Consider the following 24,383-nt stretch of genomic DNA (forward strand, 5'->3'; position numbering starts at 1 on the left):
CCAGGGGAAGGAGGCAGAGGTGAAGGCAGCCATGCTGCGAGGAGGGAGCTGCCACTGTCTTAGGCAGAGGGAAGCTCCACTGCTCTGCATAGAGGCAGAGGGGAGGGAGCCACCGATGCTGGCACTTCCTCAGGCAGAGGGAAGCCCCGCTGCTCCATGGCAGGAGGTGGACACAGGTTGGGAGGAGGGAGCCACCGCACTGGAGGTTGGAGGAGGCAGCGGTGGTGGCAGAGGAACTGTTTACATGCCCGGCCCTGAAGGGTGAGTGAGGGGGGTGGGGGAATGTAAATACCCCCTGAAACACTCCGTCATTCATGATGGGCAATTGGCTAGTAAAACAGACTCATCATGCTCTCTCAGATATATTATATTTGTTTTTTCTTGATTTCATTTACTTTAAATTAGACTGAAAGTATAAGTAGACTTATAGCAATTCTGCACAGGAAGCAAGAACTCCAGTGTTCAACCTTACCCATACACTGTTGAATTCTGAACACACTGGATGCATCTACACAGGACACTAACTGCACAGTAGCCTAATAACACTGTCTGACAGTGTGCCAGGAAAAACCTGTGCTAATATGCTACTGCACAGTAGAATTAGGCTACATCATCAGTAAAGAGCCATGTGCCAGTGCTGCTGTGCAGTAGCACCAGTTACTGCACATTGATTTAGTACTTGGTTATGTACTACGGCACATTAATGAATGTGTAGATGTACCCACTGAGCAGGAAGTGCATCTCTCTAATGTACCTTCTTGGAAGATGTAATAACCCCAAATTGTACTTTGGCAGTTTCGTATTAATTATTTTTTTAAAGAATTGGACACTTAAGTGATGTGGTGATTTTGTGCAGTGTTTTGGACAATTCTTGATATAATTTCCTGGAGCACATAAAACTGTCTGTTTTCTCTTCGGAGGGACTTCCGGTTTATTTCATCACAAATGAAGATTTCAACCTTCTTTCTGTAGTTTTTTGATGAACATGTGCAACTGCTATCTCTCTGAAGTCTTTGTTCATAAGTCTGATTCAAGAAGCAGCATATAACACAGCTGTCGCACACAATTTTAAAAGATTACATAACAGAAGATAGTTATACACCCAAACCCCATAAATAAGTCATAAGAGCAAGTGCTCTGAAAGTTTTGCAATGTCAAAGTGTAGTCAAGGGTGTTTTCTGAGGCTGCTGATGTTGTTATTTATCTTACTCATTTTTACTGTGATCATCCATAGGCTGATATACCTGTACCATTGGTTTCGCTTGAGTACCACCCAAACTATAATTCAACAAAATGAAATGCAGCAAACTGAAACCAAGCAAAACAGCTTCACTGCAGAATGAAGAGCTCATTATAGCCTGTTCAACTAACTGCTTTACACCAAATAATAACTAGCACAGTAACAAGAGCTACAGAACAAGCAGAGGATAATTATGCCACCAAGTGCCATTATAGATACTGAGCTTGACAGTTTAATTCCATCCAAAATCTGCTCCAACCACCAGTCCAAAGGGCAGATATCTAAATCCTTTTAAGTCTAAGGAAAGGAGAGTGAGGAAGCAGGCTAAAATACTGGCTATGAATGGATTGTTAATTCTGGATGTATAAATAGCAGGTTCCTCTTCTCAATATGACTGCTACTGAATACCTGGCAAAAACAAAACCCACTGTCTGCATGCTAGTGGGGTACGTAGGTTCCCGGTGACCCCTCACAGGAGCATATCGTATGACCATTACTTTAAGTTCAACATGGGGTCTAGGGCTTGAGTGTGAGAAACTCCACAGCTCAGTTTAGAAACACCATTTTGTTCTTTCTGCCCCTACTTCTGACGATGTATCTGTTCAGATGTTTGTTTTCCACCCTCTTCATCTTTTGGCAAGGCTCCCAAATGTTGAATGGACAACGGCTGGATCCTAGTCCAGCAGCTGCTTTCATTTTATTAATTCATATTCTAGATACCCAAAACAGCTTGTTTGGCCCATTTGCAGGCTGGCAACCCTGCCAAAGCCTTGTGCTTTTTTGGCAGGAGGGAGGTGATAGAGATAAACAAACAGACCAAGTATAAGAAAGAAGATGACTTCGGCAGAGATATTTTGATTTACCTATCTACTAGCTCTAGATCTGCATACAAAACAGGCAGATCTTTTAGGTTATAATCACTTCAAGAAAAATAATAATAATGAAAAGAAGATAAATGATCCCAGATAGAAGGAAACAAATAGAAGCATTTTTTTAAACCAATGTCTGTTAGAGATGAATGAAACTTTGAATAACTATGATCTTAGATTGTCCTGTTAGCAATTGCTATTTTTTTCCAAAACAGCTTCAGATTTTATCACAGTTTCTTGAGTGATTCTTTGTGGTTTGTGTATTTAAAACAAACCCTGCATGCCACCAACAATGACATGGAGGTAAAAATGGAGACAGGCATCCTATCAACAGCTAACATTGCTCCAAAATTGCTGGTAGCAAACACATTATCTCTCTCTTATTTTTTACATAAAAACAAATGTGTAAGAACTGGAAGGATTTCAGAAAATTGTGGGGATGTCTGTGAAGTAAGATTCTGTAGATGTAAGTTGGCACGTTGGACTCTGAAATTCTCATTAATAACCCCATCCAAAGTCAATTTAGGGAATGCCGGGATGTAATCTAAGTTACAATTGCCAAGATGCGTCTTCCACACAAATTATCAAGAAAGTCATTCAGTTCTGAGCATAACAAAAATCTGACATAAATTTCATAGAACACATCTAGCTATAAATGCTCTTATTCTTCACTACCTAAAGAGTGGCTCTACCCAATTCACTTACATTTAGCATTTAGACTGTAACTAACTTGAATCTTCTCATGCCAGCGTTTCTCTTCCTATGCTAATGATGGAGTTACATAACAAATGAAGAAATGTCACAAGCCATTCTTAAAATGTTCAGCTACTTCCAAACCAATATGAGAAAACGCAGACCCTTTTAGCTTTTGAATCCAAGCCAGGTTATGGCTATTTTTGGAGCCAGGGATTCAATTCTGAAGCCTTAAATATTTTAAAAGATTTGGGTTGAATCTTCAAGATTTGATCTTTCTCTAGCTAAAATTGAGTTGGAAAGTTAAAATGACAACTTGAGCTGGGCAGATTTTTTTTTTCCAGTTAATCGTTTATTTGGCAAAAGTTTGATCAGCACACAAGTTTGAGTCACATTCACCAAATTGTTTTTTGTGAAAGCTTATGGGGTGGGGAGACTGACACACTAGATTCATTAAATGGAGTAGCAGAAAAGAAGAAGGAGGAACTACCTTTTTGCTAGCAGCCCAATGGTTAGAGTATTCAAGTATGATTTAGGAGACTCAAGTTCTAGTCCCTCTCATATCAGAATGGATTTGAACCCCCATCACCCATTACCCAAGGCCCTAACTATCAGGCTACATTTTGGTCTAGATGCTCTCAGCTCTCTTCTATTGAAGCTGTTCCACCTTGTATAAAATAATTAAATATTGTTTGGGAACAGAACTTCAGATGCCCCATCTCTCTGGAAGACTGCCTAACCAGCCTGTAGAATAGTACTCACTCACACTGTATAAAAGACATGTTTTATTAAAAGTGGAACAGCACCAATTAGATTAAGGGATCCCCACTCCAGAACCCCATACGATCTGGTGGGAGACTACCAGAATTAAGGGTGAAGAAGGCACGACAATCTCTACCTCTACAACTGCCACCTCTTCCTCAGATACAGGAATTGGATTAAGTCTAGCCCTTCCCTTTCACTGATTTGCTTTTGTCACATATGCTTGAAATGGAATAGAAATGGGGGGGGTTTTTTGCATCAAATGAAATGTTTCACTTCACAAAAAATGAAGGAAAAAAACCCAACCCTTTGCCTTCAAGCCAAACTAAATGTTTCTTTGAACGGTTTGGGGAGCTGAATGAAAACATCAATTATTCAGACAACCTTTATAAAATCTGAGTTAAGACAGAACGATTAACTTGGATTGTCAGACAGAAATGAAATGATATACTTACCACAGAAAGAAGATTTGATAATTAGACCTACAATAGTTGGTACCGGGGATCTAGCTAAGGTACTAGGGATCCAAGTCCAACTAAAGTACTAGGGATCTGAGTCCAACTCCTTGTAGAGGTTCAGTAGGCCAGTACAGTGGCTGGAGGTTTGCTGCTGAGGAGGGAGAAGCCACCTCCTTTTTTTTGCCACCAACATGCATGTCAAATGGCCAAAAACACACAGGTTTTCAGAGGCAAAAAATGAGGTGACACATCCTCTATCAGCACTGAAACATTGGTCTAGCACTGCTTGCTGCTGCTCTTTCAGAACCACAGTCACTTCAGGGAAGGTACAGTTTGCAAGGGAGGGAAGAGGGAACTGGAAAATGGGTGAGAGGGCGAGGTGCTCTCCAGTCCCCAACACCCAAAAGCCGACATCCAGGACTTTTGCCCCACTCACCCACCTGCTGTTACACTCCTGACTCATGGCTCTACCAGGAGAATAAAATATTCAAACCAGCTACTGTTTTTAATACAACAGGCCCCTGAGCTCATCTTGAGTCTCTAAGATAGAGATTCCTGAAGTGTGGCCCATGAACCCACTGGCACATTTTTTTGGAGTAATTACCCGGGATTCCCAAAGTGTGGCTTGAGGACCTAATGGAACTCATGAGTCCCTCTGATGTGGCCCACCATCTTGATCTACCCCTTTGAAATGGCCTTCAGGAGGGAAAGTTTGGGAACCCGTGCTCTGAAAGGTAGACATTATCCCACTTACTAGATTTTAACGGCCCTGCACCATTTAAATGTGATCCTGCTTAACTCTGTTGGAGACCCCAAGAAACTTCATGTGTCTCCTTTTGTAATGCACTTTATTCTTAGTCCCAGGACTATATCACAAAAAGTGGTAAGGAAAAGAATAGAGGGCTCACTTACAATTAACAGTTTGCAGGGAACTTGAGCAGGGTAGACTACAACTGCACTCAGGTTAGGTTGATCTAAATACCTAAGTGCATAGGATTCACAGGGCTTAAGCTGCCCAAGAAATGGGCAGCCTCAGAATGATAAAGGTTAACTTGATTTACAAAGACTTAACCCAACCTAGCGAATGCCGCACCCTGAGTTACTTACCTAAGGCTGCCCATGTCACTTCCAGCAGTAGCAAACATCTGCATGTGCCTCCCTGGTTTAGGTTTAGGTGGCTTAAAGCAAGCCACCTAAATCTAAACCAGGTGCAGTGAATGCTTGTTCACTCCCATAGATGCCTACAACCTGGCACTGATCTGCCCCAGGTGCATACAAATAACTCTAGTAATTTTAAAACATTTTTTTGAAGTGAACTGTGTTGCAACTGTGGAAATTACTTTTGGACTTCTGGGTTTGCTAAAGATCCCATAATGAATAACTCTGTAACTTTTTTGATATTGTCAGTACTATACACATACATTCTGGGTTGCCTTTACTAAAGAGGGAAGTACTGACTGAGTTAGAAATTGAGCACACTTTTGCCTCCGCTTCGAAACATTTGCATTCAAGTTTTGCAGTCCATCGTTAAAGAAAACGATATGCTTTGTGACCAAAACTGCAGGGAAGTACTTTTCCTGGTGGTATTACCTGTATTATGTTAATGTCAGCTGTGAAATTCTATTTCTATGTCCAGTATAGTTCTTCTGCTTGCTTGTAAGTTTAATACAGAAATTAATAATAATATGACAAGGTATAAAGCAGGTTAGAAGAAAATACCAGCATTAAGTACCAGCATCTGATACTTATAGTAAATTGCATGTATATATATTAGGAGAAACCAGAATCTGGGCCCATGAATACTGATCAGGCAATTTGTTTCCAATATGACAGCTTTGTGGCTGCCAAATAAGATTAATTGACACAGGAAATACATCAATTGTCAGTACATCACAACATTCCTTAGACAGTCTGTCTCTGCTAATTCATTTGTTAGTATAAACACTGCTATTCAAATCATTTCTGGATGAACATCTAATTACCTGTCTCAGACTGCTAATTAGTATACCCATTTGGAGGGGCCAATTATTATTCACTCTAAAAAAAATGAAAACCTAACTCATGGTAAAAACATGAAAAAGTAGAATTAAAAAAAATACAACTGGTCTATCCTAGGCATTTAAAGAGAATTGATCTCAATAAGATATCGGGGTGCTGATATGAGATGAGTTTCCAAAGGAGAAGCAGCTAGATATAACCTAAAAAGATTCATGTATTCCATTTACCTAGTGCCTTGCATCTTGAGAGAATCACAAAGCATTTACAAACTGTGAATGAAATGCAGCATATAAAAACAGATTTGTTCACTAATCACTAGTACAGAACCAGTTAACCCAGATATTTGATGCTCTTGCTACTGAACTGGAAAAATGCACAAGATTTTACGACAAAGTGAATAAATACTATAGAAATTTTAACTTTAGGGAAATTTTGGATAAACAGGATAGTAGTACAGAATAGAACATCATAGGTTAATGCCTGTATACATAGGAGAAATACATTTTCATGAGATAATGAATGATCAAGATCCCAGTTTTAAATTAAAACTTACTTACTTTGTGACTCTAACGGTCACAAACTGATGGAAGACCATTTTAGACTGGACATAAGGAAAAACTACTTTACCGTCCGAGTCTGGAATAGACTCCCCCCAGAAGTGGTACAAGCACCTACTTTGGATACCTTTAAGAAATGCCTGGATGCTTATCTTGCTAGGGTCATCTGACCCCAGCTGACTTCCTGACCTTTGGGCAGGGCTGGACCTGATGATCTTGCAAGGTCCCTTCCAGCCCTAATATCTATGAAATCTATAGAAGCTATGAAATCAGTGACTCCTAACTCCATGCTGCAGCATGCCCTAAATTCATTTTGCATTCTTTTTGGATCTCACCCCACTCTTTCTTTTTGTTCAATCATGCCAGGTCCACAAAATCAGGGAAAGGAATAAGATTTGCCCCAAAATATTTAAGGAAACAAGTTCCTGACAAGTGGCCAAGGTACTTCAATACCCTTGACTTGAGAACCATAACACAGACCACCTGCATTCTTGGCAACCAGAACTAAAAATGTGTTAGCAGAACAGCCAACAGTAAACCAAATGCATATTACAAAAAGAGGTGGGTAGATTGCACTTCTACCTGATGGCAATCACAAAAATGACAAATGATGATACAGCAAAGGGAGATGCCAGTATGGAAAAAAGCAGAAGGAATCCCTAATCAACCTAAAGAAAGAAAATCTGCTGATTCATTACTACTTATAAAAGATTAGAATAGCTCTATACACATGCACACATATTGCAACATAATCACATACCTATATCAAGCTTATAGTTTATGCATCAGACCCTTTGCTACCCAAGTGCAGCTTATGTTCCATGAGGGTTGACTCCAGCATATTTTTTTAATGCAAGAAGCGTTGTGTACAAAAGGCAACACGACGCTAACTACAAATGCCATTCTAAAAAGTAATCTCAGATTCTAACTTTATAGTCTGCAATAGGGCCAGTGTCATTCTTTCTTCTAGACAAAATTCAGAGCCTTTCACCCTGAATAGGTACTGCATGGAGGAGTGGGCACAAATGTCTGTACAACTGAGTAGATCTAGCTTGGCTTCAAGTATTATTTTAAACCAGTTTGGTGCAAAAGACCTTGTGGATCCTATCATTTAAGTGTAAACCAGACCTACTTCAGTTTTTCTTAATGTTGTGAACATATGAATAATCCACTGTGATGTAAAAGAAAGAAGGGCTTTACCATGCAACCACTGCTCCATGATAGCTGTCCATGTACTCATTATCTTACAGTAAATGGAGGCAACTGTGCCAACTATCCCCTCTTTCACTGTGAGTTAAGCTTCCCTAGTTTAGCTTCCACCTATTACAGGGCAGGAACATACACACCATCAGTTACCATGCAGCACCTGATATGTAATGAAGTTGCATTCCTTTTTACTGTGCAATTGATTGTTCATATGTTCAAACCTAAAGTGAATATGAATTTGTCTCACTAAACTGAAATAAACCACTTCAGAATTAAACAAGTGTGTCCACATTGGCTTAATTAACCAGTGCAAAATGCAATCTAAGTTAGTATGTAGAAGAGCTCCAAGATCTGTGTTCTGAGAACTGAAAGTATACACCAAATGGCAGTGGTTATTTTTAACTTATAACTGGTGTGATTTTAAGCTTTTTAAATTTAAATTCATGCAGCTGTGCATGGCCATTTTTAAATCCACTTCAGACTGACTTATATCCATTTAGCTTGCCAGTTTTAAGCTGACAGAAGCATGTCCAAATAGAGGTGTGCAAATATTTGACTAATCTGGTTTAAAAGCTGATACCAGTTTGTATCCACAAAGCCTCAGTCAGAATCCTAAACTCATCTCACATGATAGATGAAAGTTAAACTGTATTAGCTTAGCCACACAAGAAGGTAGACTTTTCAGAGAATCACTAAAACAGCCATACCAGCCTTTCAAAAATTACACTTCTCCCTAAAGTCTGTTTATAGTATTGTTACAGGAAACTGCAGATTCGGGATTGTGAATGTTCAGAGGATAAAGAAGCTCTTTCTTTTGCAATTATCTGACACTATATTACAATGCCACACACAATTAAAGCTGCTTCACCGAGATGTCAGAGAAATGCATCTTTCAGTGTCTTTGTCTGGAATTATATTTCATCTGACACGATAAAAAAGTATGGGAACTGACAAATGGAGGAAAAAAAACTAAGAAAGTAGAAAAAGTGAAGACACTGAAGGAAAGAGAAAAGACAGAGGATGAGAAAAAAGCCATAACTTAAACCTTTGGCTTACATTTGGAGGAAACCATTCGGAATTTGTAACTCGGGGGGGGAGGGAAATCCAGAGATGAGTTGTCATGCTTTAAGCCTTTAAAGGCATCCAGAAAATCTGCTCTACTGTCCTGGGATGGGACATGAGGACGCCACTGGACAAGGCAGGAGCGTGAATCAGAACACACCACTTACGTGGCTATTTTGAAGGCTCCAATTAATTCTAATGTGTCTGTCTCTTGCCCAAGCAGTTTACAGCACCCAGTGATCCTGTAGTCTCTGGATGTATCCTCAATAAACCATTTCTTCTCTCTACCTAATAGGTTTGATTTACTAAAATGTGTGCAACCAACCTATCTAACAACTACATTTGGTAGACCTGGGAATATAACAAAGATCTCTACTTCTACTCCAGTATCCTGTCCTCTGGAGCATATTTTCTTCAACCAGAGGTGGATTTACAGGGCATGCATAGTGCAGTCAAACCCTCATTTGAGAGCAAGCTGCAGGAGAAGCAGCAGCAGCCAGGTAAAGAATTTCTCTCATTTTCCTTCCATGTTCAGCCCCACAACCTGATCCTTTCCAATCTCTCTTCTCTCACCTACCACTGCTACTGTTCCTGGCTAACCGGGTGGGGTGGGGGGGTGCCTGAGCCAGTCCTGACAACTCCAGATGAGCTGCGTGAGGAGCTGGGCTCAGCTGGGAATGGCATCAGCAGGTGGGTTCGGCCTCTTTGCCTGGTTCCCACGAAGTGTTCCCTACTAGCTTGGGAGTAGGTGCTGAGACAGATAAGCCACCCACCACCACTGTCAGGAAGAGGGAACTTGCCCTACCACTGTCCCCAGGGCAGAAGTGACTCTGGAGCTTCTCCTACCCCTGTGGCAGTGGCAATGACAGAGAGGGGATGGGAAGGAAAGAGAGAAGCTGCTGAGCATAGAGTAGGATGGCTTGCCCACACCAGCGCGGCGTGGAGGATAGGTAGAAATGGAAGTGCAGCCAGCCCTGTAGTGTTGGTTGCTGCTTCCACATCTCTCCTCCCCCTTTTCAAAATCTTGATCTGCCCCCTATGCCTCCAATGATAACTATACCCAGAACTGAGCAGCACAAGACAGAGTCTATGAATACTGCTTATGGTGAAGGGTAGAGAAGAAATTGAAGATTTTTTTCCACAAGGAATTTAATTCAGAGGGGTTTTGTCTTCAAGTTAACTAATGTAGAGAAACCTGCTCCAGAAATATTTTCTGAGTAAAGAGCTGTTTATTTTCAGGGCCTCTGCTGCTACCAGAAGTCTTGGGACCAGTTCCATAAAGCCTCACTCTCCACATGTTGGTATTCAAAGTACAGAGACAGGAAAAGAAATAATCTCAGGAAAGACAGATTTCACAGTCAGATCATGACAGCTTTGTTAGCTAGATGTGGTGCACTTTGCCCAATTTGGTGCCCTTTGCTGATTCCTCAGTGAAAGGTTTATGAATCTAGAGTTCATCTTAGCTAGCTTCCAGGCTTAACAAGTAAATGAGGTCCTGAATGTGTATGCAAAGATTTTTTATTACAAAGCACTGAGTAACATTCATTTTCACTCATGAAAGCAGAGACGCCTTCAACCATGAGAAAATAACAATAATAATTTTCAATACCAAAAATACAATGCAGAAATGTACAGGTGAATGCTTTGCTTTTATTTTTAACAATTAAAATATTCATTTCTTTTCTTTGCATGAATAAGTTTAATGAATTTATATATTCAAATACTGTGCATCTGAGAAATAGGCCAAGAGAGCAAAGCCATCTGGCATCTGAAAAATGTTGCGACAAATCTGACATTCATTCTGGAATATTTATGAATTGCTTTCTGTAATTCAAACAAACAGACTACTGCAGATGAAAAGTAAAACCCTCTTCTTTTCTTTTTTATGAATTATGTAGTCCTGATAAGTATGGATTTTTAATGTAATCTTTTTTGCCTTTTTTGCTTGATTTTACATTGTAAATTGAAGTCTACTCCACCTTGTATTTCCTGGGAAACTTAGAGGATGAGTACAGGGACAGCTATCATGGAGCAATGGTTGCATGGTAAAGCCCTTCTTCCTTTTACACCGCAGTGGATTATTCATATGTCCACAACATTAGGAAAAACTGAAGTGAAGCAGGTCTGGTTTACACTTAAATGATAGGATCCAGAAGGTCTTTTGCACCAAACTGGTTTAACATAATACTTGAAAGGATGATCACAGATCCAGCAAGTTTAGATCATAAGAAGACCTACATGAATAAGACCTCACTGAGTATTAAGGCTGTTTAACATAATTTGTATTTTATTTATTCCTTCTTAATCTCTTCAACACTGATAAGAACTCTTTGTTAACAACTTGCCCCATTCCTTCCATTAGGACAAAAAAATTCTCAATATATATCCCTGAAGCATCCAGAAGTTGCTAATAAGAGGAAAAAGACAGCCTTTGCCTAGTTAAGGTAAAGAAAAGTAGGAATAAACCTTTTACAAGATATTCTCTCTAAATCACAAATAAGGGCACAACCTCTTTTTTATCGTCCACCTTGAAGACCGTTTTTCCTTGAAAGCTACTTATTCCACCAATATCAGCAAGAGGATCAGCTCATCCTAGCACTGGTAGACTGGCAGCTTTATCAGACACTTGGAGGATTTGGCAGCATCTATTCAGCAGTTAGAGTTAGTGTCTTTCAGATGGGTTGCATGGAATACCAATGGTACATTTAGTATATCTACATATCACAATGCAGTGCTATGCAGAGAAACACTGAGCTAGCTGTAAATGAGCTAACTCAGCTATCAGAATCAGTATAGCATCATGGCAACATTACTACAGTGCTTAGCCTGAGAAGCTACACAAAAGTATACAAACAAAAGTCTGTCTCTAGACACACCATATATCAGTACATGGAGCATCTTTGTGGCTGGTTTGCTATGGCCTCACACCATGAATTGGCTGAATGTGTGGCATGTTATAGTGTATCACAAGATTGACATACTTGTGCGATAAATGTAATATCCACCAGCACTCTTATTCAGAGCTACCTTAGCACCCCTGAAGAGCACCGCTGTATGGTACCTAGCTTTTGAAATTATGGGCTACATATTGTTGAAGCTAACAGTACAGCAAGATATAAAACAACATAACAATATCCACATTTATTTTAACAAGGGCAAAACACATACATTTTAAGGGGAATAAACATAATATTAGCAGATTGGATTGGAAAGAAACATCTCCTCACTCCTCCAAAGTATGTGGTGTTGGATACTTTTGGAGATAGGATGTTGGATTAAATGGATTCCTAGCCTGACCTTATTGACCTGCAATGCTCAGTAGCATAAATAGGGGAATGGTTAGTGACTGGGGCAGTGGCCCTAGGTGTCATCTTTGTGGAAGTGTATAAAAAGAGGCACTGCTACAATTGGCATGGATGGAGCCAGTGCTGCCCTGTAAGCTATACAGCTGCTCCAAGTGTGGAGCTATGCTGGTATGCCTCTGGCAATGCTTGTTTACCATTGTTCTTTAAAAAAATCATCCTGTCTATCATCTTCTGCATAAACTGAAATACAATAGTAACAATTTCAGGTTAGGAGTGATGAAAACAGAATATTCATTTCATCAAAGTTTAATTTACTTATACTGTTATAGGAGTGGATAGATGAGAGAAGCATAGGTTCAGCTGGCATGCACATGCAAACAGTAAGCTTATCTTTGTTTTTAAAATGAGGTATCATTAGTATGTGATCACAGTCTAAGCTTACCATTTGTTAGTTCTAGTAATTAACTCAACAGCTGCATGTTGAATTAACAGATTAAAGGATTTCCATAAACAAAACCTTTAGATTCATGAAGTTGTCCTGGCCCCACTGAAATTAAAGGGAAAACTGTCACTGAAGTCAGTATAGTCAGGATTTCATCCATGATGAATAAATACAATTAACTCTGCAACAGGCAACACATCTGTGGATCTGCCCACCTGAACATAGAAACATTCTCCCTCAAAAATCCCTGTAATTAATTACTCAAAAATCCCTGTACCACGTTACAATCTTTTCTTGTTACAGGATCATTAGACTATAGAACTGTTTTAATTTCCTTTGCTACAGCAGAACTAAAAAAGCTATTAATAATTCTTGTTGCAAAAAGCCCAATTAAATTTTATTCTATTATGTGAAGCCTTCCTTATCTTGACTAGTCAGAGAGCAACTAAAGAAGATTTCGTGCTTTTAATTAAATGTTTACTGCATTTGACATGCTAGTTTATTAGTCTGTTTTTCTTTTTAAAAAACGCAAGTTTTACATTTAAAAATACAATTTGTATTTTTCTAATGTGGCTGGAAAAATTGGAGGTCATACTTTCTTAATTACTATGTATATAATTGCCTACCTACTCAGTCAGCTGTTTGGAAATGACAACATTTGATTTTAAAAATGTTTCTCTTTCTCTCAGCAGGAAGTACTCAAAAGCAAAGCAATTCAGAATAACTTTTTTTTAAAGGAAGTGGGCAGTAGTCGTAATTCATGAAGTTTTACCATGGGTTTCTATCTGGACCTTCAGCCACTGCGGTATAAAATACCCTCACCAAAACCAGTGTGCTTTCAAATCCATATAGTCTTTCTCCGCTCCAGACATAAGGAAAATGTATTGTTCACCTGATTCATGAGGTCCTGAGAAAAGATGACCAATAGAAAGGCTTATAATAAACATTCCTCTATGCAGAGTCATAACTAGCAATATTTGCAGCCTAGAAAGAGATGATGTCAAGTGCCAGAGAGTACATAATGGGGAATAAATTAGAGAAAGAAAATACTGCCCATGGTTGGTGCTCTACTCACTCCACCCTATTTAGAATTGCCTTCCTACATATAAAAAATTATGGCATCTTTATACAATACCACGTATACTTGAGTCAAAATAGACCCAAAGGGTTATACCAAATATGTTTTCTATCCAAGGCAGATACTTGCTACAGTACATTTATCTCTGACACCTCTGGATTCTGACTGCTTAATATTCTGGCTAAACATTTTTACTATGTCATGACAATGATATGTTATTGATATGGATTTAATTCTGAGAATTGCCGCCTGGACAAGTACATCTGATAATTTAAACAGACAAAATAGGGGACACTGGAGTTACTACTGTATTAGCAATGGGTTACATTTCTCCCCCCAAAAGGAGCAACATAATTACAAATGTTATAACAGAAAGGAAAATCAACTAATGGCCCTCACTCCTTTGCTCATATGTTTTAAACATGACCAAAAAGTAACTAAAAAAAAATTAAAGTTGGCATCTCTGTTGTCTCACAAATACTTACTTTGGAGTCTACTCCATGCAGAATTGCCTACAACCTGAGAAGACATGAGGAATGAAAGAAATCTATTAGGAACCATGACTTATAAGTCTATTGTGCACAATGTTCAGACTTCACTGATAACAAGCAATGTAAAACCGTAAAGTACGTTATGGAATCAAATGGGTTCGTCTCTTAATACCTTTGCTTGCCCTTTCAACTGCTATCTGTTTCACTGGTTCTCAAACCTTCTTGGGTCACATAGCATAGAATTATAGAATCATTGAAAATTAGCGTTGGAAGAGACCTCAGGAGGTCATTTAGTCCAACTCCTTGCTCAAAGCAGGCCATCCCCAACTAGATCATCCCAGCCAAAGCTTTATCTAGCTGCTTCCCAATCAGTCAGCCCCCCAGCCTGTACTGGTGCATGGGACTGTTCCATCCCAAGCGCAGGACTTTGCACTTGTCCTTGTTGAACCTCATAAGGTTTCTTTTGGCCCAGTCTTCCAATTTGTCTAGGTCACTCTGAATCCTAGCCCTACTCTCCAGCATATCTACTATTCCCCCCAGCTTGGTGTCATCAGCAAATTTGCTGAGGGTGCACTTAATGCCATCTTCCAGGTCGTTGGTGAAGACATTGAACAAAAGCGGCCCCAGGACTGACTCCTGGGCACTCCATTTGATACCGGCTGCCAACTAGACACTGAGCCATTGATTACTGCCCTCTGAGCCCAATGCTCCAGCCAGTTTTCTATCCACCTGACAGTCCATTCATCCAGCCTGTACTTCCTTAGGTCACCTGCGAGAATGTTGTGGAGACCACATCAAAACCCTTGTTAAAATCATGGTATACCATATTCACTGCTCTTCCCATGTCCACTGTCAGCTCATCATAGAAGGCATGACTTGTCCTTGGTGAAATTCTGACAGTTCCTAATCACCTTCTTTTGCTCCCACCTTAAGAGTTCTATATTACTGCGTACCCCTGTAGTCGTTTATCATCGATAGTAAAAAAGTAGTACCTTATTTCACTACAGTCACTCTGTATCCTCCTCAACAACCTTGAGCATATTATTCTTATTTCTAATATTTTCTCCATGTATATTTTCTCTTTGCCTTCTGGTTTTCAGTTCCTTCCTTTTGCATACCTTCTAGAATTTTACCATGAACCCTAAAATTTTCGCATAGCACAGTTTAAAAAACCTTGATTTGATTAAGAGAGCATGCTCAATCAGGGAAGGGACTGCATTTTACAATGTGCTAAGTGGTACATAAATGTAATGGGCCCCCAGTCTTGATTTGAACTTCTAAGTACAGCTATAATACTAAACAACAACAATATGTGAGAAAATAGTCTTGACTGGCCCTTTGCACTGATTCCAGATGTGAGATATTCATTAGGGTAAATATGATGTGGGCTGAGTGAAGCTTTGATGCTTTCAAGCATATATTAATGTATATGCTATTTGCCTTCAAAGACACCCATAATATGTTAAGTAGCGGTGTGTGAAATGGGCCATATTTGATTTGGATTCAGCCCGAATAGGGGACAGTGATTTGATTTGTTGATTTAGATCAGTCTCCGATTTGTTTCAGCTGAATCTGAAGATTCGATGCTGATTCAGAGAATCAGTGATTTGGTCACAAGACACAGATTTAAATATTTTTTCTACATACCTCAAGGTAGCAGGCATGGCTCGTGAATGCTGCAATGCTGGAGTGGATGGAGTGTCCCACAGGAGTGCGGGGGGAACCCGCATGCTTGGCAATGAACCCAGAAGTGGACTGGAAGTACTTCTCGTCCACGTCCGGGTCCGTCGGGGAGTGCATAGGCCCCCCCCCCATGCTCCCCAGCTTGGTGATCGGCCGTGGGGGAACCCCTGGTGCCCCCCCAGATTCAGGAGGCACCAGTTACCAAGCTGGGGGGCCCCCCCAGCGCACTCCCTGGTGGACCTGGAAGTGGACCAGATGCTGCATCTGCCCCTCCATCACAGCAGTCACGAGCCACCTGGTACCTTGAGGTATGTAAATAAAATATTTAAAGCTGTGTCTACATCCAAATTGCTGAATCTTTCCAAATCTCTCCAAATCGATTCGGAGGGTTCCGATTCAATTGAGAGAGATTAAGGGGTCTCCTGATTTGATTTAGATTTGGAGATTTGGCTACTGAATTGGGCCAAATCTCCACCGAATTAAATCAGGGACCAAAGCTTTGCACAGCCCTAATGCTAAGCACTATTCCTACATATAGAAACACGCAGTCGTTTTCCTGAACTTATAATATAAGCAGCTGGCTATCATCACAGGATGGAAGAGCATTTTTTAACTTCCAGTGTAATTTATGAATATCTACATCCTTCAGCAATGCTGGGAAAACAGATGCACCCCAAAAATAGCAATAACTTCTGCCATTCCTTTGAAAAAGCAAATGATTCAGTCCAAGACTGTTTTGCCCTTAATATTCAACTAAAAGCTACTAAAGGAAGTCACATGAAAAAAAAATAATTTCACTACAGTATGTCAAGAACTTCTGGTTGCAAAGAAAATGAATAATAGACCATTTAGTTTGAACTATCTATAGAGATGTCATTCATCAATAGATAATGTAGTTTATTACTCTGACATTTGCCAGTGACTCTAGAGAGATCTGATAACAAGTCTGCACTGCTGGACTCCAATTATATTAGAAGTTTGCCCACTTAGTAGGTCTACTTAGAAGAAGAAAAATTTGGCTCATATATTAGCTCACATTCTTAGCTGAGAAATCTTGTAAAACATATCAGGAATATATTGATATTATCTGTTTTCTTTTCAAAATCATAGCTGTAGCTAGTCAACCTTCTTAAATAGAAGTTTGCCGTTTTATTTGTTTCCATTCTTTTTAATTTGTTTGCATGCCATTCCATTTGTTTCCATTCATATAATTCCATTGGCATTCATATTTTGTATTTCCAAAAAAAACCCTTTTTCTATCACTGTATATATTTATATATTTAAAGTATCTAGCAATGCATAAAGAACAAATAGAATCTAGCATAGCATACATAAACCATAGTTTCTGACTATTAACCCTCACAGTTTGGAATATAGAATTAAATAATCCTCTGCTAGAAAAGAAAAGAAATCATAAACCTCTACCACCCTACTCAAAATAGAACTTCTTATAGGAATATCCACTTTTGTGGGAGAGGCAATAGAATTTAACAACACTCAAGCATGTCTGCCATTCATCCAGTAGAGGGGGCAGCAATTAACGTGGAACAAGAAAAAAACTGAAAAAGGCAGAAACTCAGAGGCAAAATGGAATCCATCTTGCAAAAATAAATAATTCTTGTTGTTTATTAAAAAAAAAATTCACTATTAAGGAAAATCCACAAAACCTTTCCAGGATTACTTACACATTCATTTTGTTATTCATTTATTTGACTTTAAGCTCTTCCGAATTAAGAAGAGAATATTTTGCATGAAAAAGCAAAATTTTCCTTTGGTAGAAAATCAGGTTGTATTAAAATATGAAAAGCCTCCAATACTGTATGCTTCTGTCTCTGCAAGGAAGGGTGGTTTACCAAAGTCAACTGATTTAAATTGTTTGATAAAATATGGAAGTTTTTTTAAAAAAAATGGATTTCTGCTGTAATCTTTCCAAAGACTGGGCAAGAAAGAGGAGTCCTTACTCACACTGAAGAGAACTTACAAAGGAAAAGCTGATATAAGTGAGTCTATTTTTTGAGCAAGTGGTCACCAATGTAATGATATTATTAAGGAAAAAAGAAGCCTGTATTTAAGAATTACATTTGTCCTTTATTTGAACTTTATAGATTGACCTTTGCTTGCTATGACTTACACTTCTCCCTAACCTGTGTCTCTAGTTCACAGCCTCCTTTTCAAGATGAAGGACGACCTCTGCTCTCTGCTGACACACTTATTTCCTTATGCAACAGCAGCAGCCACATCCCACAAACAGGGTACATAAGAGCTCCACAGCTGGGCCAGTTGAGTAATACTTATGCAAAGGAACAAAGCTACTGAAGTCAATAGGATTATTTATTCAAATCAATAAAGGCTGCAGAATAGGGCTATTATCCAAAAAAACCCCAAACAAGTTGTTGTGTGCAGTGTTGTCAGTATGATTTGGCATCCTGCTTCTGGAATTACAACAAAATTTCCCCACAAGAGACAATCCTTGTGGGCAGACAGCTCATGCTGACATGATAAAAATGGCTTGAATTTCTCCGCCAATTTGTCTGCAAGCCAGCCCCTCCTCACCCAGTTGAGGACACGGGCAAGGATAGGGTCTTCTGCAGTCATCCTTGCTATCTGATCAGCCTGAAGAGGGCTTCTGGCATGGATTCCAGCATGAGGACTTCTGCTGGCAGAGGAGTAGAACAAGCAGGTATTTGTAGTGGTAGGCAGCTCACTGCATCAGTATTTGCAATCATTTTCCCAGGTTTGTACACGAGCGTATAGTCATATGCATTTAGCATGATGCTCCAGTGTTGCATACGGGGAGACAAAATAGGAGGAGATGGTTTGTCCATAGTAAAAATTCCAAGAAGGGGTTTGTGGTCCATTCGAATTTTGAGTTTGTGGCTATAAATATAATTGTGAAATTTTTTAACTCCTGAAATGTTTGCCAGTGCTTCTTTATTAAACTGTGTGTAGTTCCTCTTGGCTAAAGTCACTGTTCTTGAGTAAAAAGTAACGGGTGCCTCCATGCCATCAGGCAATGTGTGACTGAGGACAGTGCCAACACCAAATGGTGAGGCATCACAAGTAATGGACAGTGGCTTCTGATCATCATAGTGAGCAATGACAGTCTCATGTCAGCAACCTGACACTCTCCTAGTTGACATTTCTCTCTTTTGACTCTGATACCTGCTCTATCGAATCTCTGTAAAACTTCTCTTAGTCTCTCAGTGAGTCTCTCTCTAGACGGCCCCATGATCAACACATCATCAAAGTATGGAACAACCCCAGGAATTCCTGCTAGCATTTTCTCCAGGAATCGCTAGAAAATTCCTGGTGCCACAGAAATTCCAAACTGGAGGCGCTTGACACAGAACGCTCCCAGTGTGTAATTGTTCTTTGGGCCTCAGCAGCCTTGTCATCCACTATCAATTGCTGATAGGCTTGAGCGAGGTCAAGTTTGGCAAAAACCTTCCCTCCCACAACAACAGACAGTAACTGGTCAATGGTAGGCACTGGGTGCGGGTCCTACTTAAGTGCTTTATTAATAGTGCACCTGTAATCCCCCAGATGCAAACACTACCGTTAGGTTTTAAAACGGGAACAGTTAGTGTGGCTAAGTTTGTATGTACAATTGGCTTGAGATGCCCTTGTGTGATAAGCTGATCTAATTCTGCATCAATTTTCAGCCACAGTGCAAAAGGTACGTTCCGAGCCTTCATAAAGACAGGGGCTATCACAGCATCCATTTGGAATGTCAAAGGTAGACCAGAGTAAGTTCCTAATTCCTCGGCAAATACCTAGGGAAACTCCCTTGCAAGCCTTTCCAGACTTTCTGTGCAAAGACTGCATGCCTTGAATACTGATTCCCAATGGTGAGAATCAATTTCTCCCCAGAAGACTTTTGCGGGAACCATTAGTGATAATGAGGGGTAGACGCTGTCTAACAGATCCAGTGGCAATGCACAGGGCACATTGCATGAGCATCCCCTGACAGCGCCAGTGCACTCCCTGACTGGCCACGCTCCCCTCTTAGGCGATGGATGTGGGGGGGGGCAGGCAGGAACACTGGTGCCCTTCGCAAGGGCCAGCCAGGGAGTGGGATCACTGGATGCAGGGATGTAGGCCTCAGCTACTTCTGGAAGTGCCATGGCTACTTCCAGGAGCACTGTGGCCGCTTTGAGGAGCAGCGTGGCTGCTCAGCGGTTGGTACATTTTGACACAGAGGACCCTCCCCTCAGTCAGAGAGATTGGCCATGCGGGGGAACTACCACCCCAGTCACTGACTGGTCACTAGGGGGAAAATACCCTCCCAACTAAGGTGGCACCAGTTGCCCATGAACAGATCCATACTGGACATCTACACTGCAGCTACCCAAAGTTTCCACAATCTGTCCATTGTAGTCATTCAGGCAACACTCAGATTTCAATAACTTGGGGAGAGGGTGCTGAAACAACTGGAAGAATGTGTTTTCACTTATGAGGGATACTCCTGAACCGAAGTCCACTTCCATTTTGCACTGCTTTCCATTTATTACTACATTTGCTATCATCTCAGAACCTTGAGTTTCAACAACACCAACATTTTGAATCAAATATAGTTTTTGTACCTCACGTTCTGGGGAGGACTCTAATCTGTGAGTGGTTTGGGAGCAAATAGATTTGCCACAGTCTTTTGGCCTCCCGGAACTGGCCTTTGAGTGGCAAACCCTCTCTACGTGGACCTTCTTCTTGCAGGTATGACACTCTGCATTCCTAAACCTGCACTCCCTTCATCTATGTTGGCTGTCACAACTCAAACTTGTCTGTGGATTAATTGGTTTATGTGGTACTGTTGGTGAGGATATAATCCACTGAATTTGCGGGTGATGATCCAATTCTTGATCTTCTTGGAGTAAGTGGACATTGCTGGAGAATGCCTGGTGAATTTCTCTCACATTATGGGATGCTGCTTCAGCTACCAAGGCTTTTTCTTGTGCAGTGGCCAAGGTAAAATTTGGTTGAGAGCAGATGACGTTGGATTGCTTCCTCTTGAACCCAACAGATAAGACAGTCATGAAGCAGGCCATCCAGGAGATCATCAAACTCACGAAGTTCTGCAAGGCGATGGAGCTCAGCCAGGTAATCTGCTATGCCTTTGTTGGCCTTTTGGCCTCATTTAAAAAAATGAAATCTCTGCAGTGTGACAGATGGCCTTGGGGAAAAATGTACCTTTAGCAGGGCAATTAGATTGGCATAAGACTGTCTGTCTGGTTGGGAGGTGGGGACAAGTCCACCCATTCTTACACCATTGGAAACCTGTTCTGAAAATTATTGTAAGATTTTGGCAAGTCTGTTAGGCCCTTGTAATTTCAATATGTCTGACCTTTTTTTGGCTGTTTGACTAAGGGCTAGTTTCCAGTCTAGTCAAAATGAGATCTGTAATTCCCTTCTGTATTAGTTTGTGGAGTTGAATGGCACTACATTCGCAGAAACATTATATATGTGCCTGCCCCATATAAAATGGGAAAATATGCCAGAAGACTCTGCGTGTTCTTATATGCATTCCTGGGGTAGGATGATGGGGCTCTTTAATTAGAGTATCTCCAAGAGTTGCTCTAATTAAAGTGCCTGAAGTGTCTCATGTGCTTTAAAATGGCAGCAGGGGAGCTTTAACTAAAGCACATTCCATGATGCCAATTAGCATGCTCCAGCCAACTCGATTAATCGAGTCTGCTCCAACACATGGTAATTACAGTGCATCAGAACAGCCTCCCCACACATCTACAGACACCCTCCAAGTACAAATGCAAAAATACTTGGAAATGAAGTTTTTTCAGTTTCACCTGAAATCAGGGAAGTAAGATGCAGAACACAAGGAAAGACTAAATAGAGAGTAACAGTTTTAATTCTGCAATCTTTCCAGTTGTATTCAGCTGTGTTTAATTTAATGCAAAGTGTATCTGTCCTTTTTATGCTTTTTTTTTTTTTTACCTATTTAGAAATAGAGACGTAGATGCATGTGTACATAAAATTAACATGCTTCAGTCTAAAGAGGGATTGGGGGAGATTTGACTGATTAAAAAGATAAGAATGATTTTTGCCTCTACTGCTTCCTTACTTGGATGCTGTCATTATTCAGCTGATATAAACAATTTTCAAAAGAAGCAGTTTCATCCATGAACTGAAAGCAATCATTTTTGTTTTCATTGTTGTCTTGAGCATTTGTATTGTGCTTCTTATACCACTTCACTTGTGAGAGTGGATACAGCCTATTTGTTAAAATACTGCCATGAAGAATATCAATATGCAGTAGCTTAGCTAAGCATAATTCATTGTGTGACATCACTTTTCATAGTATGAAAGTCTTCCAGAAAACAATCAGCCTTGATTCCTTGACTGCAGTCATAAAGGAGGGGGTGAGGGGTAAGAACTGGCTGAAATTCTTGGAAACACAGCACTTCAGTTATAAGGTATAGAGCTTTGTTGACATGCATAATTTTACATTCAACTGCAATTTAACCTCAAATATTTGGACAACATTTTGGGAGGAGACACTAGAAGTCATTTTAATCGTGTAGTTGCCTTTTGATTAAGAAACAAGACATGCCTTAGAATGCAGACAAATACAGTCAATAGATAAATCCTGGTCAATAGACGAAGCCAGTGTAACACCTATCAAAGGACAAGCTATTACAGCATACAGGAGACAAAAGATGAAAACTTAGGCAAGTTAGCAAGAGAATTCCCTAAAGTTTTCAGCCCAGACAGCATTAAGGGATGCTCTGCCAGAGGGATGCAGCTTGAATCAAAGCAAGGGATGTTATCACTTCTCTAAGCCATCACATTGTGTACTCTATCTCATGCCAGTCACTGGAGGGAACATGGTTGCTCTGACAGGATGCAATCTAGGGATTCTGTGCAGGCAAGCTTAAAAGGCTAAGTCTGACCTTCATCAATGGCAGCAAAGCACAGAGCTCCATCTGATTTTGTGATTCATCAGACAACATGCCCATAACACTGGAGTCTCCCTGGTTCATGGCATCCTGTATTCTGCCTGTATTTTAAATGCATTTAATTCCTAGCCTCTTGATAATCCTTTTGCACTGGAGGGAGAATACGCCAATTTGACAGGGCAATTTTTGACAGAAGCAGAAGTTACTGTGTTTTAACTGTCTTATATTCCTGTTCCATAGAAAAGCAGTATGTTGCTTTCTAAAATGAGAGCTCACATATGCTAGAAGGCAGCCAGCTAAAAGTCTGTTTGGTCTAGAACAGTGCCTTGTTATCCTGCTGCTGACAAAGCAGTCAAGTCATCATTTTGGGGGTCGGGGGGCATTGATATTTTTGATTGGACCCATGTGTAGCTGAGAGATGTTTGAGCTCAAAAGCCTGTCAAAGTGCCCTTTCTCAGGTCTGGGGAGAGAAGTGACATGACTCTGGAACTAGGCTCTGATCCAAAGGCAACTGGAGTTAGAGGAAAGACTGAATCAATCCCAAAGTGAAGAACAGAAAATGGTTAATTGGATTCACACAGAATAGGCCATATGTGCTGCATTGCTTCTGGGAACAGTCTTGGAAGATTTTTCTCATAGTCTCATTGATGTCTTCCCAAGTGCATATGTGATTCTTCCTGACATAATAGACAATGGTTTGGGCCTTGCTTACTAGAGGTGCATGGATACATCGGTCCGATATTGGATCGGTACCAATATGAAGAACATTTTTTAGATTGGATATAAGCCCTATGGGGCTGATAATTTGGCTGATAAATGCCCGTGCTGTCCGCAGCCGCAGTGCAGCATGGAGCAGAGCTGGCAGCCTGGACAGCTGCCTCCAGCTGGTAAGTCAGAAGGGGAAGGGGGAGGGAAGGAACATGCGGGTGCAGATCAATGCCCCCCACAGTGAGAGAGGGGGCAGGGGTAGGGTCTGGCACTGCCCAGCCAGGGTGGGGAGGTGTGGGACGGAGCCACAGCTCGTGGGGTGGGGGTGGCTCCTGCTGCTGCTTGCACCCTGGGAGGGTGGGGGTGGGAGGGGGTGTGCCCCCAGATCTGCACAGCACGGGGCAGGCAGCAGCTGCGGGGGGAGCTGGAGCCAGTGCTGCACAGGGCTTTTCTCACTAGAGGCTGGGCTCAGAGCAGGTTCCAGTGGCACAGGGAGGAGGCTGTAGCCACCCCAAATTTCACCGCAGCACTCCCACTCCCTGGCCAGCACTTACGGGCGGGGGGCACTGGTGCTCCCATCTGCCCCCACTGCCCATTGCCTTAAGTGGCAAAAGTGGCTGGTCAGGGGGTTCACCAGCACTCTCAGGTGGTACACATGTACCCCGTGCACTCTCTACGTGTCACCACTGGCAAGATGCTAATATTGAACAGTTATTCAATTTCATGCAGAATATTTGTAGCGGATTGACTTGAGTCATTCTAGGTTCTTGACACAGGAAACTGAAGCCTTTAGCATCCTCCTTAAGAACAGTGTTAAACTATAGCTTTCTTCATCCCAACATGCTCTAGAAATTGCATTCAGGAAATATTTTCTGCAACTAAAATTAAGATATTGCTTGTGTTTAACACAAAAGATATTCTGT

The 24,383-nt window shown here is 40.8% G+C and overlaps 1 pseudogene; it reads right to left on the bottom strand.

Annotated features, from left to right (window-relative positions):
* Window positions 1–17,958: 17,958 nt before the first annotated feature.
* LOC109309679 lies at window positions 17,959–19,734 on the bottom strand (annotated as a pseudogene).
* Between the last annotated feature and the right edge of the window lie 4,649 nt (window positions 19,735–24,383).

This window comes from Crocodylus porosus, unplaced genomic scaffold (assembly GCF_001723895.1).
Source record: "Crocodylus porosus isolate Cpor-Errol unplaced genomic scaffold, CroPor_comp1, whole genome shotgun sequence".
NCBI classification, from domain to species: Eukaryota; Metazoa; Chordata; order Crocodylia; family Crocodylidae; genus Crocodylus; species Crocodylus porosus.